General features: G+C 44.2%; 1 protein-coding gene across 4 annotated transcripts in view; it reads left to right on the top strand.

The window, feature by feature from the left end:
• Positions 1 to 18,752, top strand: part of DNAJB4 (DnaJ heat shock protein family (Hsp40) member B4) — a 41,052-nt gene that overhangs the window by 2,558 nt on the left and 19,742 nt on the right. Inside the window, exon 1 of one of the 4 annotated variants that reach the window (XM_050961889.1) lies at positions 3,873 to 5,243. The exons of 2 other annotated variants lie outside the window; for them this stretch is intronic. The gene's annotated coding sequence lies outside the window, so the exon portion shown is untranslated. Of the gene's footprint in view, positions 1 to 3,872; positions 5,244 to 9,753; positions 9,922 to 18,752 lie in introns of those variants that run through there. One more of the 4 variants, XM_050961888.1, reaches the window with a different exon arrangement.

Here is an 18,752-nt window from a genome sequence, read left to right as displayed (position 1 = left end):
AGGTATCTCCTGGGCACTCCATGGGCATTCGGCTTCAGGCCTCAGTTTGTGGGGTTTCTCCAGGTGCTGTACGCTTTTGTGGAGTGTTTGGTCAGGGTCAGCTGGACCTTGACCGCACCTGTCAGCTTTGTGCAAGGAGTGTGGCAAGGCTGTCCACTGTTAGGTCAGCTGTATACTCTGGCTATTGAGCCCTTCCTCCATCTCTTTCATAAGAGGTTGATGGTGTTGGTGCTGCATGAGCCGGAGGTGCAGATGGTCCTGGCAGCATATTCCAATGACATGCTTCTCATGGTCCAGGACCCGGACGACCTGGTGCCGGGTGGAGGCTTGCCAAGCTGTTTATTCAGCGGCCTCCTCTGCCCAAGTCAGCTGGGTCAAGAGCTCTGGCCTCGTGGTCGGGGCCGGGTGGCGGGCAATCTCTCCCACCCACGCTTCAGGCCATCAGGTGGAGCGTGGGTCCGCTGCTCTATCTTGGCATTTACCTTTCTACCGCACATCTGTCTCTGCTGGAGAACCGGCAAGGTTTAGAGGGCAGGGTGACTGGGTGATTGCAGGGCTGAACAGGATTGCTGGTGCTTAACCAACTGGTCCCGTCCATGCTCTGGCACCGACTCAACACCCTGTGCCCACCCCTGAGGTTCCTGGCCAATCTCCAGAAGTTGGTTCTGGAGTTCTTTTGGCCAGAACTGCACTGGGTCTCTGCAGGGGTTCTCCATCTTCCCATGAAGGAGAGGACAGGGCCTGACGTGCACGCGCAAGCAGGTCCATGTCTTCCACCTCCATGCCCTGCAGAGACTCATTTATAGTGCAGGTGGCTTGGCGTGGAGCATATTGGCTCGTGCGTTCCTCCACTGCCTGCGAGGCCTCCAATATGACCCGGCAGCTCTTTTTTTCTCCATCCAAGAGGTCTTCCGCGAGACCTCTCTGAGCTGCCAGTCTTCTGCCAGGACCTCCTCTGGACCTGGAGGCTGGTTTCAGCAACTAGGTCTGTGGCGGCCACTGAGAGGGTAGATCTCCTTGTGGAGGCCCTGCTATGCAATCTTCAGCTCTGTGTGCAGGTGGCAGAGACCCCCTAGGTGTGCCGGAGGTTGGTCCTGGTGGGAGTCACCAAGATTGGAGATCTCTTGGACTGTGTCCTGGGGGATTGGGTGGATCCCCTAGCGCTCGATCAGCGCATGGAACTCTCCACCCTTAAAACCTCCTGGCACATTCTCCAGGAGGTGGAGGTAGCCCTGTCCTCCGAGGCTGGGGTTTTCTTTGAGCGGATCCTGTGAGAGGGTGCACCCTGCCTGCCTCTCACTCCAGGCCCTCTGGATCTTTCCATTGGTCCCCTGGCCCATGAGCCTTCCCAGTCTCTCCCTCCTAGTACCCCAAGTTGGCTGCATGTCTTGCAGCTGGTCCATTTCCGAACCGCACCAAGAGACCATCTATATGCAGTCATGATGCACATGCTTCATTTCCCCACCCAAATGGCAGGACCTTTCACCAGCAGTGGAGGGTGGGGAACCCTGGTGGGCCAACTTATATTCCATCTTAATCCCACGGCCTGCCGGGGATATCAGCTGGTGACTCCTGTGTGGAGCTGAGAGCACAGGCATGTACTTGGCGCAGTTCACCTTTGTCCCTGAAGCCTGTCCCTTCTATGGCGTGAGGGAGATCCTGGCGCACGCATACCTTCAGTGTGCCAGGCTGCAGCCCCTCTTCCAGCTCCTCCAGAACCACTGATTGAGGTTCTGGCTGCACTTTTCCCCACACTTGTTACTTTATGCACACCAGATCTAAAACCCCATGAAGTTGCAGGACCAGCTTGTCAGCCTCCTCCTGGCCATGGCCATGGCGGCGATTTGTAACACCAGGAAGAGGAGGTTGGCAGAGGGAGACCCCTGCGACTGTGGGGCTGTCTTTTGGCAGGGGAGTTTCTCTGGGCAACTGGCTCTCTTGATGCCTTTGAGGAGTAGTGGGCGCTGTCTGGGGTTCTCTGCTCAGTGTCCCCTTCTGGTTCCCTAGTTTTTGCCCTTTGACTCCCATGCCTGTTCCTGTTGTTGCCTTTGTTGTTCCCCGAAGTTGGTTGGCTTCTCAGTCCAGTAGCTCTTCCCTAGACTGGGGGAGGGGCTTTTAGCAGTGGGCAGGCTAGTGGGTGCTCAAAAGGACCAGGCTTCAGAGCCCACAGCCATTATTTTACTAACTTCTGTAGTGTCAGTTTCTGTATCTGGTATCCAGTTAATGCTGAAGTTGATAGTAAGCATCTGATAAAGTTTTTAAAAAGTGGATTTGTCTCATCCTTGGTTACAAGGCTCTTTGAGCTTGTGTCAATTTGGAATGAGATGGCACAAATGAAACCTATCTATTTAGTTGTGTTTAACATAGACCTTTCTTAAAGTTCTCAAACCACAGCCAGGAACAAGTATTTTTGGCCAGAAACAATTAACATGTTACAACATGACAAAAAGTCAGCTCTAGGTGAAGCTGAAGGCCATAGAGTAGGGCTAACTTGTTAGCCCTAATTGCTAGTAATATGAGAAAGTAATAGCAATACTTAATTGGACTACTAAGTGTATGTGTTTGTGGGAGGGGAGGAGAGGAACATACTATAGCTTACATCTGCTATGTCTGTGTCAGGGGATGGCCTGCTGCTGTGTATTCTTCTGTTACTACATCATATATTTCCAATTTAAACTTAGGTTTAAGTAAATTATATTTTTGCACATTGCCAACGTGACATAAAAATGTGCTTTTATTATTTAAGATGTTTTAAAAAAATACTGTTTTCATGTAATAATGATTGGCTTTTTAATTTAATTAGGATCTATTGACTTGTATTAGTAACACATAAAGAGAGAACTGGAGTTGTTCCAGAAAAAGAGAATTCCTTTTCCTATCTGCTTCTATTAATTGATTCTGTCCCAGGAAGGGGAATGGAGATGTATTCCTATTCCATTGGCTTCCCCATTATAATCACCCTGAAATTAAAAGATTATGTATATAAAGTGGGCATTTTAAGATTGATTTTTGTGTTAGTTAAAAACCTATTAAAGGCCTTAACACTGTGTTTCCTGTTGCTTGTAATAAGTAAGCTTACTCAGAAACCTATTGGCAGTGCACAGATTGGAGTGTTTACCAAACAATGAAGGGTGACTAGTATGGCCTAATTAGCATGCTGGACTGGGGCCTGGAAGACTCGGGTTCTATTCCTGACTGCCCCTGACCTGAGTGAACTTGGGCAAGTCATTCCCCTTCTCTGTCCCTCAGTTTCCCCATTTGTAAAATAGGGATATTGGTATTATCTTCCTTTGTAAAGTGCTTTTTAGATTACTTGTGAAAAGTGCTATATAAGACCTAGCTCTTATTAGAAGACTCTCAGGCAAATGTCACCACTGCATATTCTGTTTCATTTTTTTTGATATATGCTTGCACTGTAAATGTTTTTCAGATGGAATCCTTTATAACTGGTGTCAAATTGCTTTAAAATTTTATAAGCCTCTTGCATTCTAGTTGAACACTCTAAGTTCTTATGTTGCTCTAATCATTTAAGACAGAAAGCAGTTTTCCTCTAAAAACAACTTTCACTCATTTCAGGTTTTTTTCCCTTGTGTCTAGATCAGAGATGGGCAACTTTTTGGCCTGAGGGTCACATCTGGAAATACAAATTGTGTAGTGGGACATGAATGCTCACAAAATTGGGATTGGAGTGTGGGAGGGGGTGAGGGTTCTGGCTGGTGGTGTGGGCTCCGAGGTGGTGCCAGAAATGAGTTCAGGGTGCAGGAGGGGGCTCCAGGTTGTGGTGGGGGGGGTGGGGGGGGTGAGGGCTGCCACTGGGGGTGCAGGCTTTGGAGTGGGGCTGGAGATGAGAAGTTTGGGGTGTGGGAGGGTGCTGTAGGCTGGGACCCGAGGGGTTTGGAAGGTGGGAAGGGGATCAGGGCTGGGGCAGGGGGTTGTGGTGTAGGAAGGAGTGCAGGCTCTGGCTGGGGATGCTGGCTGTGGGACTTGGGGGTGTAGGAGAGTGCTCTGGGCTGGAATGGAGGGGTTTTGAGGGTGGGAGGGAGATCAGGGCTGGGGCAGTGGGTTGGGGCACCAGGAGAGGCTCAGGGATGAAGACTCTGGCCGGCGCTTACTTTAAGTGGCTCCTAGAAGCAGTGGCATGTCCCTTCCCCAGCTCCTATACAGAGGCACAGCCAGGTGGCTCTGCACGCTGCCCTGTCCACAGGCACTGCACCTATAGCTCCCATTGGCTGCAGAGCCCCTTAGCTGCTCCTTCATGTGGGAGCCATGCCGCTGCTTCTAGGAGGTGCGTGAAGTGACTCTCAACCTTGCTCCCCTGCTGGAGCACCAGAGTGGGGTAAGCCCCTGACCCCGCTCCCCAGTGGGAGCTTGAGGGCTAGATTAAAACAACTGGCAGGCTGGATCCAGCATGCAGGCCATAGTTTGCCCATCCTTTATCTAGATGCTCTGACTTGCATTTGGCTGTATAAGAATAGTCACTACCTGTGTAAGGTTCTGAAATAGATATGGTATAAATATGTTACTGTCAACACATGAAACAAAAGAATGCATCGAAACATGGTTATGCTATCATGCTGCTTTTGGTACAAGAGTCTGTTTAGTACCTTCAGTGACTAACCCGTTGATCAAGGCAAAAAGAGCTTCCCCATTTTGACCTGTAATAATCACCTCTAAAGAGGATACTGTCCTCATTCCTGCTTAGCTTTCTTTTCCTCAATACATGACCAAACAAACCAAAACAGTCTATTAAAATAATCATGTTAGTTCTACAGCCTGGGAAGGAAGAAAGACTATTGTTTCTAAATGCTAGGGAATCTATAACTCTGATAGCAGTTCCCCTTCCCTATGTAACTTTCTGTTCAGCAGTGCAAATCTTGGGAATATGCCGACATTAATATTGAACACGTTCTATATAGCAAAGTAATCCTACTTCTTGGAATGTGTATGGTATGTACATAAGTTCAAAGAATGAAATATGTTGTATTCAGAAATATGGAATAACATTCTGGATTGAGCAATTTAATTTCCTTGCTTCCAGATATCTTTCTTCCTTGAAACTTCAGAGCATGAGAGAAGTGATGCCTAATTATCACACATAGAATTCATGCATACATGAGAGGCTCATTTGCAAGATAACTATCTCATATTTAAAGAAGAGGGGAAAGTCATTCCCAGCTTTGTTTTTGGCAACTGAGTTTCCTGAAGTGATAACGAACATCTACAGTCCAAACAGCAGAATATTGGTAACTGTTAGAAGATAATATATACTGTTCCTTTAAAAATCATTGCTTAGTTATTCCTTCAGTATTTTTAATGTACAAGTAGAGATGAGGAAAAAGATAGAATGCTGAGAGTGAACTTTTTTGTTTGTGTGCATGCGTATGTGTGTATATGTATGCGTGTGTGTATGTATTAATATGAGCATTTTAGCATTATAAGCTGGATTTGAAAGTTGACTTTTGGGTGAAAAAAATGCTGCTAATGTTCAAGACGTTTCCAGCTTGTAATTTTAAAACATGCCAAATTCTTTGCCTGGTAATCAGTTTCAAGTTGCTTTATAGGGGTTTGGGGGGAGTTGAGATATGCCATCTTCTGCTGTCATAAATGTCATCATGTCCAGGAAAAGTTTTGCTCACAAGGGTCTTTTATTATTTTTTTTTAAAGAAATTAATTTTTTTTGGTTTAAATGACCTAGTGCAATTTACCTAGAAAGCCAGGAAGTACAGGGTTTTTAATACTTCTAATTCTGAACTGCACAGACATTTGTGAATTGCTTACTGCACTTTTTTACACTTATGGAAGAGGAAAATTCATGTAGATTTTAAAGATTCTTGATGAAGATAAATGGGAGGGGACTAGATAGCAGAAAGGAAAAATTGGAAGAACAAAAGATTCTATTGCGGTGACTGCTCTTACAATGCTATAGTTAAAGTTTTGTCAGCATTTCTCTTACAAAATTCTTATCCTGCTATAGAATTTTACTCTGGGCTAAAATATAACTGACGTAATACAAGGTTAGTCCATTTTTGGGTCCAATGCTACAAAATGTACAGATGCTTACAAAACTTCAGTGGGACTGCTCAGTTGAGGAATATGAGATGGACTTCATCCTTACAGCTTTTCTTTTGAATATCTGTAAAATTTTTATCTGTGCTTGGAAGGTTTAGATTTTTTTTAATCAGTAAATGTCAGTAAGTGTTGATTCACCGTAAACACACAAACTAATTAAAAGTATTTCCATAAATGATCAAAATTTACAAAGTAAGAAAAATGCTGCTTGACAACTTGTTAATTTGATTTGAGGATTTTTACTTTGTATATTTTGATGTGATGCGGACAACTTGTATTTTAACCATTATAAAGCTTTGAAGTTTTGAATCTCAACATCTACAGTTGTTAAATAATTGTCTGCCCTTCCAATTGTGTGACCCCTCCTTGAAATTTCTCACAACTTTGAAAATTTTAAATTAAAAAAAATCTTAAATGCTTAAAAATAAACATCTATCAAAATCAACAAAATTCTGATAAGCTTAAATATATCTGTCTAGCCACTTTTTTTTTTAGTTTTTTGAACATTTTACAAATACCTCACGTATTTCTAAAGCACTCTCTTTATGGTAATACAAATAATTATAATGGAGACTAGTGTTGCAGCCCTAGTCATGGACCAGACCCTATTGTACTATGCTCTGTATAGACTCAAAAAGATGGTCTCTGCCCCAAACAGCTTATTATCTGAGTATGAGATGATACAACAGATGGATACAGCCACACAAAACTGTAAGAGTACAGTGAGACAATATGGGTCAGCATGGTAAGTAGTGGTCTCAGCACACCCATAGCCTAACAGTTGTCAAGTTTTTTGTAGGCATCAAGGAGAAGAAGAGTTCTCAGGAAGATAATTAGTTAGGTTTTTTTGTGAATGTTTGCAGCATGCAAAAAAGCATGGAAGTGGTTGCTTGAAAGTGTTACAAGTGGGCAAGGGGAACTGGCAGTATTGGTGGACAGGAGGCAGGAGTTGACAAGTTGATCACAAATCAGAAGATAGGGTGGGGATAATGTGTGATGGCTTTGAAAATGAACACACATAAATTATGCATGATGAGAGAGAGAACCAGTGGTCCTTTATAGTCCTGACTTCGAACATGAAATGCATGCTGAGTGATTTGCTGCATTGGCCTTAATGCAAAGTCCCTTCATTTAAAACCAACAGAGATTTAGGTGTGTGAGGTTTTTCTTAGCTTGAAAGGGAGACTAGGCAAATGCATCTTCCCACTACAAGCATACAGGCCTGGTCTGAGGTAATCCCCTTCCCTGATACACAGGTGCCGACTTTCCACTGTCTCGGGGGGACAGAGGGTGCTCAACGCTCGGCACTGCCCCCACTCCACCCCTTACTCCAAGGCCCTACCTCTGCCCCGCCTCTCCCCAGCTCCGACTTGCCGCCTCCTTCCTGCCAGCGCACCATGTCCTCGCTCCTATCCCTCCCTCAGCCTCCTGCATGCCCTGAAATAGCTGTTTGCAGCAGGCAGGAGGGAGGGAGGGAGGGAGAGGCACTGATCAATGGAGCCCACCGGCAAACATTGAAGGGGAAGGAGAGAGCTGATGTGGGACTGCTGATGAGTGCTCAGCGCCCACCATTTTTTCCCTGTGGATGCTCCAGCCCCGGAGCACCCATGGAGTGACAAGAGGCAAGAAAGACTATAGCCTGGCTGTGTGCTAGCTCAGCCTATCCTGAGGACAGTTGGTCCAGGGATGGAGAGATTTGTACCTTCTCTGATTATCTACTCATCTATTTAGGTGGGGCTCAAAAAATTTTTTTGTTTATAATTTCTTTTTATCCAGCCATTGCTGGATGTTTGTCAGAGGTCAGTTAAAAAGAACTGGTATATAAGGCTAGACCTGTATTATGTGTATGTAATTTTGGCAGCAGTGGGAAAGGGAGCAATAGGAAGGAAAGGATGAGACTTGAGATCTAAAAATCTCTAAACAAACACTGAACTTAGTCAATATTCATAATAAAGGACTCAAAATTCAGTCACCAGCCTGTAAGAACATGATTATGGTACGTTTAGATGAACTGGTAACTTGAAATAATTTATGGATTTTGTGTTTATTGAGGAAATGTAATAAATAACATGAGAACATTTGTGTATGTCTAAGAATATTTATTTTATCGTGGTTCCTAGTTTTTTCCCTTCTCTACCCTCCTTTTGATTTTTTTTATGATGCTATTAGTGGACAGCTCAATATTTACTGTAAATGGAAACACACATTTATTTATGGTAGCACCCAGAACCCCCATTTGTGATTGGGGGCCATTGTGTTCAATAATGTAAAAACCTAGGTAAAAGGCAATTTCTGCCCTGAAGGGCTATGGTACAGGCTTAATATTTCAAAGTACAATAAAGCTGGTGAATACAGAGGGGCAGAGAAATTAAATTCTAGGTACTTAAGAATGAGGATGACATTAGAGTTAGAGGGAAACTCTTTTTGTCCAAAATAGTATAAGAAAACTGCCTCTTCACTGGTGCCTAATTCACATCTCTCTAAAATGTCAGATCTCCCATATGTTATATAAGGATTGCTGTCAAGAGAGAGAAAACAAAGTAATAAAACACCTCATAGTTAAATGTAAAATTGGAAACCTAGTGTGAATTGGCAACATTCACGGATTTTATGCGGCATAAATCCCACTTCTTGTTCTGCTGAAGACAAATCCTGTTTTCTCCCCTGCTCCCAGTCCCCTGACTGCTCTAACCCCTCTCTCTCTATATATCATATTCATTCTCTCTCTCACACACACGACTCCCACGCTTATCCAACTCTTCCCTGACCGCTCCCTAGAACCTCCGCCCCATCCAACTGCCCCCTGTCTCTTATCCAACCCCCGGACTCCTTACCATGCCATTCAGAGCAGCATGTCTAGTAGCCGCCCTGCCCTGCCCTGACGTGCTGCTCGACAGGAACGCACAACCTTGCTACCCAGAGTGCTGCGCGTGCGGTTGCATGGCTGTGGGGGAGAGGGGACCGCAGGGGAAGGGTCGGGGTTAGCCTCCCGCGCCGGGAGCTCTGGGGCCAGGCAGGATGGTCGCCCGCAGGCCATAGTTTGCCCACCTCTGCGCTAGTGTGCTGTCTCATGGGTTATTCCTTATGAGAGAATACATATGAATGTAAGAAATGTGTACAATTGTGGAAGTGTAGAACACACTGTTTTACTCCTAATTTTTTGTTTGCTCCTCATCGCAGCTCTCTGTCCCTGTCACTCCAGTAGAACTAAAATGAAAGGTTTGAAAAATCACATGGTGATTGCAAGCATGAAGCTTTCTAGCATATGGGTCCTATGCAGAATTGAAGGTTTCACTGTGCAACTGCCTATCATGGCAAAGAAAATCTTCCAGCCCTGAACCACTATAATACTATCTTCTGAAATCTACGGAGTGAGCTTCTGTACCTCTGCTGCTAATAGTTCAAGTTGCAGCTTGAACTGAAAGCTGATCAGAATTGTGTTCGTTTTCACTGTAGCTTTTCAAAATCCTGTAGACAGCAGTAAAACTGAGAAGAATTACATCTGTTTACTCTGCTGTTTGAGAAGAGCTGAGCAGCAGCAGCAGCAAGGGCAGGAATTGGAGCTGTTCACTGAGACGGACTTTTGGGTTTAGGTGAAGGGGGAGAGGTAGAGCAGTGAAGAACCACCCACATCTCCCAGCAACCAGGAGTCTGGGGGTGGGAAGAAGCAAGGAGGGGATGAGGAGCAGGAGCATATTGCTTCTCTTGCAGCAACTGAAAAGGGAAGGCATTACCTTTAAATTTGTCTGATGCTAGCCCATGGCTAGTACATAAGACTGTCTCCAGGCAAGGTCCAGATACAGCACCCTGATAGGAACACCATCAAACTCACTTTTCCTCACAATTACGAAGGTAAGAGTGGCTTCTCATTTGGACATTCGATGGTGGGGTTCCCATCCTTCATATCTCTAGTTGGGGCTTCAAAAATTTTACTAGACACCTATATGTGAGGGATGGGTGGCTGTATGTAAGACAGTGCAGAGTTTTTCAACCCATGGGGCAAAATGGGGTTGCCAGAATGTGTCAAAGGGTTGCATGGGACGTTGGAAGGGATGAGCATTGCAGAGCCTACCCCAATCTCATCCGGTAGCGGTGGCTCCTACAGCTGTGGGGCTGGCTGGGCTCAGCACCCTGCTATGCACATTGAGACCTGGAGCATGGGTTTGCAGTGCTGCAGCACTGCTCAGGTTCATCCCAGCTGCCTCTCTGTCATGACTGGGGGGGCTAGCTGGGCCAAATTTGTGTGACTGGACAGTGACCTCATACCAAGTTTCAATGCCACTCTTGGCCTGACCAGACCCCTATTGTAGGGTTGGGCCACACCTAAGTGGCACTTTGACCTCGGAGGTCTCGAAGCTCAGAACAGGGAGCTAAGCCCTGTGGGATAGGAGCCATAGAAACCCCATTATGGTACTTGTAGTGTAATTATTTAGTACTCACACAATACACATTAACATAATTACTAAATATTTCTTATGATAATTCAGAAGTTTTTTGTGCTAAAGCTATTTACTGGGTTGACATACCATCAAGGTTTACAAATGGGTCCTGAATGCCAAGAGATTGAGAACCACTAAGATAGTGAGTAGAAGAGACTGATGAAAGTAAGTTAAAGAATGGTAGTACGATGTAAGAAAAGAAAAAGTGGAGCGAAGGGTCAGGTCTAGCAAAAACAAGAGTGGTCTAGTAACTTTTTATTTTAGGGTGGGTTTTTAAGTTTTTATTTATATATACACACACACACACACACACACACATCCTGAAAAAGGGGGATTATCTATATGTTGCATTTAAATACAGTTCTCCATAAGCAGTATATGTGGTTTTGTTTTCTTTAAATTGTAGGGTGATGGCCTAAGATGTAGTGGGGGAAGGGAGTGTAATAGCGTAAGTAAATCTATCAAACCCAGCTAATATGGATACTAGTGCTAGAACCATGGTGATGTGGTGAAGGTAATAGGCATTTGAGCATCATGATACCAGTGTTCAGTGGCGGTATTTGCACATACACCATGAATCCAGCACAGTCACATTGTTCACAGCTGTAGGCAATTAATGACTCTTGGTAAATTGTTCCAAAGGCTAATTACCCTCACTTAAAATGTTACAATTTATTTCCAGTCTGAGTTTGTCTACTTCAGCTTTCAGCCATTGTACTGTGTTATGCCTTTGTCTGCTAGACTGAAGGGTTTATTATCAAATGTCTGTTCTCCTCTATAGAGAACAAAGGCAGTTAAAGGGTGATTTGATTACTTTCTCTTTAAGCTGAATAGATTGAGCTCCTTGAGTCTGTTACTATAAGGAATGTTTTCTAACCCTTTAATCACTGTTGTGGCTCTTCTTTGAACCCTCTCCAATTTAATAACATTTTTCTGGAATTGTGGACACCAGAACTGGACACAGTGTTCCATCAGCGGTCACACCAGTGCCAAAAAGAGAGGTAAATAATCTCTGAACTCCTACTAAAGCTCCTCTTTTATGCATCTGAGGATTGCATGCATTCTTTTGGCCACAGTCTCGTATTGAGAGTTATGGTCTGCTGACTATACAAACCCCTTTGGAGTCACTGAATTACGGAATGGAGTCTCCCATCCTGTAAATGTGACCTATGTTCTCGGAAGTAATACGGCATCTTCAAGCCCTGGAATGCAGTCAGAACATTCAAAAAGTGAGCAACAACTTACTACATAATCTTCTAAACTGGACTTTGCTGTAATGCAGAAAGGATGAGTGATACCTGGGGCTGTGGGTGTATTTTTTTTTTTTTTCTTTTTGGTAAGCACATATAACTCCCATTACCATGATTCAAAGGGAGAATGGACCCCTTTGTTTCATGTTAAATCGGACAGACTTAAACTAACAATTTAGATCAAACTATGCCATCTTTGTTTTTTTAGTATAACTTGGTTCTTATTACATCTTACAGTACGTGGGGATCTGTCACTGCTGAGCCTTGTAAACATAAAAATCTATCTGCATGAGTCATAGAACAGCAGGTGGGTGGGATTTATTCAACGGCACTCTGGAAAAAATCTAATATGGATATGTGGGAACACCTCTTTTTGCTTACATAAAAAATAGTGATCACATGTCCAACAGCAGAAATTTGTGCTGTTCCTTATTTGGTAAAGTATTAATAGCATTCACTTTGTTCAATGCAATGGTAAAAATAAATAAATAAAATAAAAGCTATAGCATTTAACCTGTCATCCCAAACAGGTTAAGTTGTGGCTTAATTCTGAAAATATACTTTTTCTTAGCAAAGAAAACTGAAAAATAAACTGACTCCTTCTGAAATTTTGCTAATTTTAATTCTGCTGAGAGCAAATGCAGAAAGCACTGACTAGCACCAAATGGAATGTAGAGGGGGAAATGTGTAAGGATCTTCCCCTGCTCCACATAGCACCATAACTCTGATCAGCAACACATTGTGCTGTGTAGTTTTTGTGTTTTTTCCTCTCCAGACATTTTCTGTTCACTGATTGTTTTTTAAGTAGGCTAAAAACAGTTGCACAAATGTTATTTGTGAGTATGGTATTTAAGGTAAGAAAAATATGAAAAATAACATCTCATAAAATGAAAAGACAGCTTGTATGCTGATCCTGTGGAATTGAGCCCTAATTTCACAGCTGTTTCATATCCTATTGGTCAATAACATTTCTCAAGTTCATGCTTTTTTTTTTTAATTGTATGAATTTAGTGTTTGTGAAGGCTTCCAGATTGAGAGCCAGTGGGAGTGAAGTCCTCTCTTCGTGCACAGAACCGATATAGTATGAGCAGCAGCAATGCAAGCTTCCCAATGCTGCCTTGCCAATGTGCCTAAACCCTGACCTGCAAAGTCAATCTCTGGCCTACAGATGCATCAAATTAATGGCCTTCATCTTTGTTGAGACTTACTGATTTATTGGCATCTTTTCTGATAAAGGAAGAGGGTTAAAATGATTGAGAAATGCCCATCTTCATTGCTAGGGGCCCTACCAAATTCGTGTCCATGAAAAACACATCTCGGACAGTGAAATCTGGTCTCTGCCGATGAAATCTCATCTTTTATGTGCTTTTACCTTATACTGTACATATTTCTCAAATAGGGGGTCTTGACCCAAAAGGGAGTTGGAGGGAGTCTCAAGGTTATTTTAGGAGGTCACAGTATTACCACCCTTACTTCAGAGCTGGGTGGCATACCATACCATGCTATCCTTACTTCTGTAGTGCTGCTGGCAGCGGCTTTGCCTTCAGAGCTGGGATCCCAGCCAGCAGCCACCACCACTCTCCAGCTGCTGAGCTCTAAAGGCAGCCACCAGCAGCAGTGGAGAAGTAAGAGTAGCAGTACCATGATCTCCTCCCCCCCCTTTGCAGCCCCCCCGTAAGTGTGCCTCAGTGGGTCACAACTGAGAATACCAAATTCAGGGCAAACTACTGAGAAATAGGGCAGATATACCCCAAAACTGGAGGTTATTCTCCCATGAGGTATACCAAACAAGCAACAAAAGTATACTTCTGTTTCACTATGCTGGGTGACAAGAAGTCATAAAAGCAGTTTCCCTAGATATTCCAGTCCTTGTGTCACACCAGAAACACTAGACTTTATGATGAGTGGTTCTTTAAAACCAATCTAATCAAATAAAAAGTTCTTCTGATATCTAAGGACCAGCCACCCACCCTGGTCAATATGTAACTCAGATCTTACTCCAGAATCACGCTGTTGCCAGTCCTTTAGTATCTAAAATCTAAAGGTTTATTTTTAAAAAAGAAGGAAGAGTGAGAGTTACATTTGTTAAAAGAATCAAATACATACAATAATTGCAAAGTTCTTGTTTCAGGCTTGTAGCAGTGATGGAATAAACTGCTGGCTTAAGTGAAGTCTCTAGTTACTTCCAAATCATTGGAAGGTTCTCAGTCCATAGATTAGAATGTTCCCATTAGTATAAATTCATAGTCCAGAGGCTTGAGCAGGAAAGAGGCAAAATGGAGGTGTTTCCAGGGCCTTTTATAATTTCTATCATGTGGAGGAAAACCCATTGTTTCAAACAAAGCCCTCAGCACAGTTAGTAGAAAATTACAGGTAAAAGATGGGAGTTTGGAGTCTCATGGGCAAGTCACCTGTTCATGCCTGATTTCACTTAATCATAGCAGGAAGCCATTACTTATAGTTCAGATGGAACATTCACAGGAAAGTGCATTCAGTTTAGATGGGCATCTCCCTGCGTCCCTTGTGAGTTAAGTGTCCTTTTGATGGGCCACTCAATTTGAATAGTCCCTCCAAGATGTGCAGGCTGAATACCTTGTGGCGTCACCCCAGGAGCAAACCTTTGAAATCCACGTATAGAGACAATACTCATACTTCAAATACAAAAATGATACATACATACAAATAGCATAATCATAACCAGCAAATCATAACCTTTCCATAGACATTTTACATGCCACATTTTGTACAAGATTGGTTGCAAATATAGATCAGTGGTTGCAACAATGATCTATATGGTCATATTTTAATTAGATAATGTCACACCCACCACAGCTCCTTTTTGGGTCAGGACCTCTACAATTACAACACTGTGAAATTTTAGATTTAAATAGCTGAAAGCATGAATTTTACTATTTTAAAATTCCTGGCCTCAGGACCAGCTCTCGCTGTGCTGCTGGCTCAACCTAGCAGACACAGTCACTTCACAGCAGGGCTGGTGAGTGCGTCCGGGAGGCAGTGGCTGGAGGGTGGGTCTCGGGGGGGTGCTGGACGGTGAGGTGATGGGGCACTAGGGCATGGAGGTTCTGTGGGAGGTGCTGAGAGGTTGTGGTAGGCAGAGCCATCATTAGGCATATGCAGCATACACAGCCGTGTAGGGCACCCAAAAGTTTGGGGCACCACTGGGACAGCAAATAAGAGTGGGTCGGATCCCGCACACCCAGCACACACTACAGGCTCCTTAGGCAGGGGCCGTATTCACAGAGCCAAATGCACCGGTGCAGCACATTCTGCATGAGGGAGAGGGTATGGGGGTCTCTGCAGGGAACTGTGATTCTCCGCTGCCGTGAGGCGGGCTGGGTGGCTTGGTATCCTTTGGTGCCTCATCCCTTCCCCTGGGCTGCAAGCCCAGGGTGTTGCAGCATCTGCTGCATATGAAGCTCAGTGTGTCAGCATTGGGTGGGGGTTCTTCTGGGGGTCTGTGGGCAGGGGGGCTGGTTGTGCTCCAAATTTGGCATAGGGGTACCAGTTTAATAATACTGCATAGGGCCCCATAAATCCTACGGACGGTCCTGGTGGTGGGGCTGAGGGAAGGGGGGCGCTGGGCAAGGGTGGTGGTGTGCAAGGTGCTGTGCCTTTGGCGGGGGGGAGTTGGGGAAGGTGTTGGGCATAGCAGGTCCAGGAGGGCTCTGGCCATAGGGAATTGGGAGGGGGTTGTTCCGGTGTTGGCTGGGGGTGCTGTGGGGTGCAGCATGGGTCTGTCCCCCAGGGGAAGGGGCATGCTGGCAGCACAGGGCCAGGCGGGCCACTGCATCTGGCAACTGCTGGTGTGTAAATAGTGCCCATGCCATGCCCATTGCCTCTGGTTGGGACCTAACTCTGGGGACTGCTGTCCCCGTGCCATGCTCCATTGCTTCCATGGAGGCCCACAAATATGTTTGGGGCTGGGCCCACAAAAGGTTTATCTGGCCCTTGATCCCTGCTATTCCACGGAGGTGGCCCCTCCAAAACTGAGTCTTCAGGTTTCAGCAATTCTTCTCTCTCTCCATGGCTCCCTGTAGTCGCTGTCTTAACATACGTAGAATGTGTCTCAGATGGCACGTGACTAGGATTCATCACTGAATTTGGTCTGCTGCTTGGATCATTAGCTTCCCTGTCCCAGGCTGAGAACTGATGGGGAGTGTGGCATAAATGCTGATATTTAACCCCCACCTAGGGTGACCAGATGTCCCAATTTTATAGGGACAGTCCAATTTTTGGGTCTTTCTTATATAGTCTTCTAATACACATTTGCTGTCTGGTCAACCTATCCCCACCCCACACTGCAGAGAGTCCAACTGAGCCAGATTCCTGCATTTTTCCACCCTTTCAGGGTGCAATGCTCTCAGTAAGTAGTTGCAGTGATACCAGACAGCCTTTTCAAAACAATGTAACAATTTTATTAGCTACCTGACATTAAGGGCTTGTCTACAGTACGCAGCCTTGTTGCTAAAAGTCAGCGTGTGTAAACGTTCTCTGTCGGTATTTTGTCAGCACTTTTGCCAACAAAATACTTCCAGCCCCTCAAGCGGTGTTAGATTTGTCGGCAGGAGAGTGGTCCTGCCAACAAAGCTGCATTCACACTGCCACTTGCGTTGACAAAACTTTTGTCTTTCGCGGGGAGGCTTTTTTAAGTACCTGTGAAAGACAAAAGTTTTGTTGACAACGTTGCAGTGTAGACAAGCCCACAGAATCTGAAAGCCACCACAATTATTAAATCGTGTGTATGTGCATACTTGGTTCCTTGTGTTGGTGATGCGTGTGCTCACGAGGAGCACTTGTATCAACTTGTATTTTTCAGTGTGATGGTTTCTGAAGGCCAGTAACAGTGGACGCAAAGCTCACAGTAATGTTCAAATTACTCCCAGTCCCAAAGGATTGGTCACTTAATCCAGGATAATTGTATCTTAGATCTCGCACCACAGACAATGCTTGTGGCCAATCCTATAATAAACTATTTCAAAATTCCTTAACTGGGAAAAGGAGATAAGAGAGTTATTTACAAGGTTTAAAGTAAGTAAAACTATATACACGCAAACGGATTCCAGAAATAAGTTTCAAGAAGTAATAGAAGCTTCTGTAATAAGCGAACTCTATATGTCCTTTAGGGCTAACCCACGGCAAGCACTGGAGATCTTTTGCTTATGCTTAGTCATGGGTGGTTGGTATTGAAGGCCAGGGGAGGCTAAACCTCCTCTAACCCAGGCCAGGGCCGTGCCCAAGTCCACCCTGAGGAGGCCATGCCCTCTCGCTCCTTCTCCCCTGAAGCCAGCAGGTGGTCAATTCCAGCCCATGGCCTGGGGCTCAAGCCAGCATTATCTTCCGACAATCCTATCCCACCTCCAAAATACAACAACACCCTAGCCCTAATAATTGGGCCTGCAAATTTTTACCCTAAGTGTGACAATTGAGTGAAAGTTCATAAGATGTCATAATAATCTATAATAATAAATGTTTGTTCATGGGAAGAGGTGCAAAAAGGAGACTGAAAAACTGAATTAGTCAAAATATAAAGGCCTATTGATATAATTTAAGGATGATGGTGAGATCACACATGGTAAAGAAGAAGTGTGGGACCAGAAACTAATAGACCAAAATTGGTGTGTGGAAAAATTAGGCCTAAATGATTAACAAAATAATGAGGGCATGGGCTGTTCCACCCATCACTCCCTTTTGGAGTTCTTAAAGAAAAGACTTCTGCGAGGGAATTAAGAAATTGTCTGACAACTACTGGCAGGGGAGATGGGGCACAGGTGAAACAGAAGGTAACTGTGACTGCCACAACCACTGTGACTATCACAACCACAGTCTCCCGGGACCCCAGACTGTACCATAGCATCGTTGGGCTTTCATCATCCTGATCCTTTGGGAGAGAGAGGAACTCAAATGATATTTCCACCTCCACCAGCTTCGGCTAAATCCCAAATACCACCTGGGATATGAGACTGTTTATTCACCTTCGTATGTCCTATTTCTTCTCTTTACTCTTTCTCCTTTTGCCTTCTCTCTATCAAGAATCTGGCTTAGCTGGCCAAGACTATGTTTTGCAACTTTGCTATGAATATGTGACCAAACTGGCAGCAAAAAGCAATGCCCTAGACAGTTTGATGCTGGTACAAGTTTGCTAGGACTCAGAGTGTGCTATCCCTGGGTTTCTCCAGCAGTGTGGTAGCAAGTAGGAGTCAACACCAGACACAGAAACTGCATTTCTCCCTTTGCTGGTCTTTTCTCTCTCTCCTTTTTGGGTATGTTTGTCTTGCTTTGTCTTCTAGGAAATAGGATTAGACATTAATAGCTCCAGCCCATTTCAACTGACTTCATTTCTCCTAAAAAGATATTTATCACCTGAAAGAGTGACTAACAGGATTTTCTTCTAAAGACTCCAGCTGTCCTGGTACGCTGTTAAAACAAAGGCATTACTTGACATTTTACATTTCAAATGCTTTAATTGTTTCCCCTCCTTTTCTATATCTTTGGTAAAGGTTAAGAATTTTTTTTAGTGGTGTGTTTGCCACTGAGCAGGCAGAAGTCATTGTATTCCAAAAGCCTGAACCTTGTTTAAAACTCTTTAATGTTGAACAGTGACAGGATCATATTAACACCTTTTGACTCTTTGGGCCCATTTATTCCATTGAAATTAATACAGCGCCCTTCAACGGTATGACTACTTTGCTTTCTTCCTACTCCTTTCCTGATTGCTCAAAAGAAGACACACAATTTTACTATTTACTGAGGAACAGTATACTTATTCCTTATTATTGTCAAGGTTAAAACCAACTTTGTCTTCAGTAGTTGGAATCTGTTATCTTGGCTTAAGGCTATCTATATTTCTCCAGCTTCCTATTTAATTTTGCTAATAAACATATTGAATAATTGAGGAATATGGTGCTGTTGCATCTTAATGAGTTAGTCTAATTACATGTAAGGATGTTCTGACAGATGTAAAATATTTTAGGGG

Source organism: Gopherus flavomarginatus, chromosome 7, assembly GCF_025201925.1.
Source record: "Gopherus flavomarginatus isolate rGopFla2 chromosome 7, rGopFla2.mat.asm, whole genome shotgun sequence".
Classification (NCBI taxonomy): Eukaryota; Metazoa; Chordata; order Testudines; family Testudinidae; genus Gopherus; species Gopherus flavomarginatus.
The sequence above is the reverse complement of the archived record's forward strand: the minus strand, read 5'-3'. Positions and strand labels throughout refer to the sequence as shown.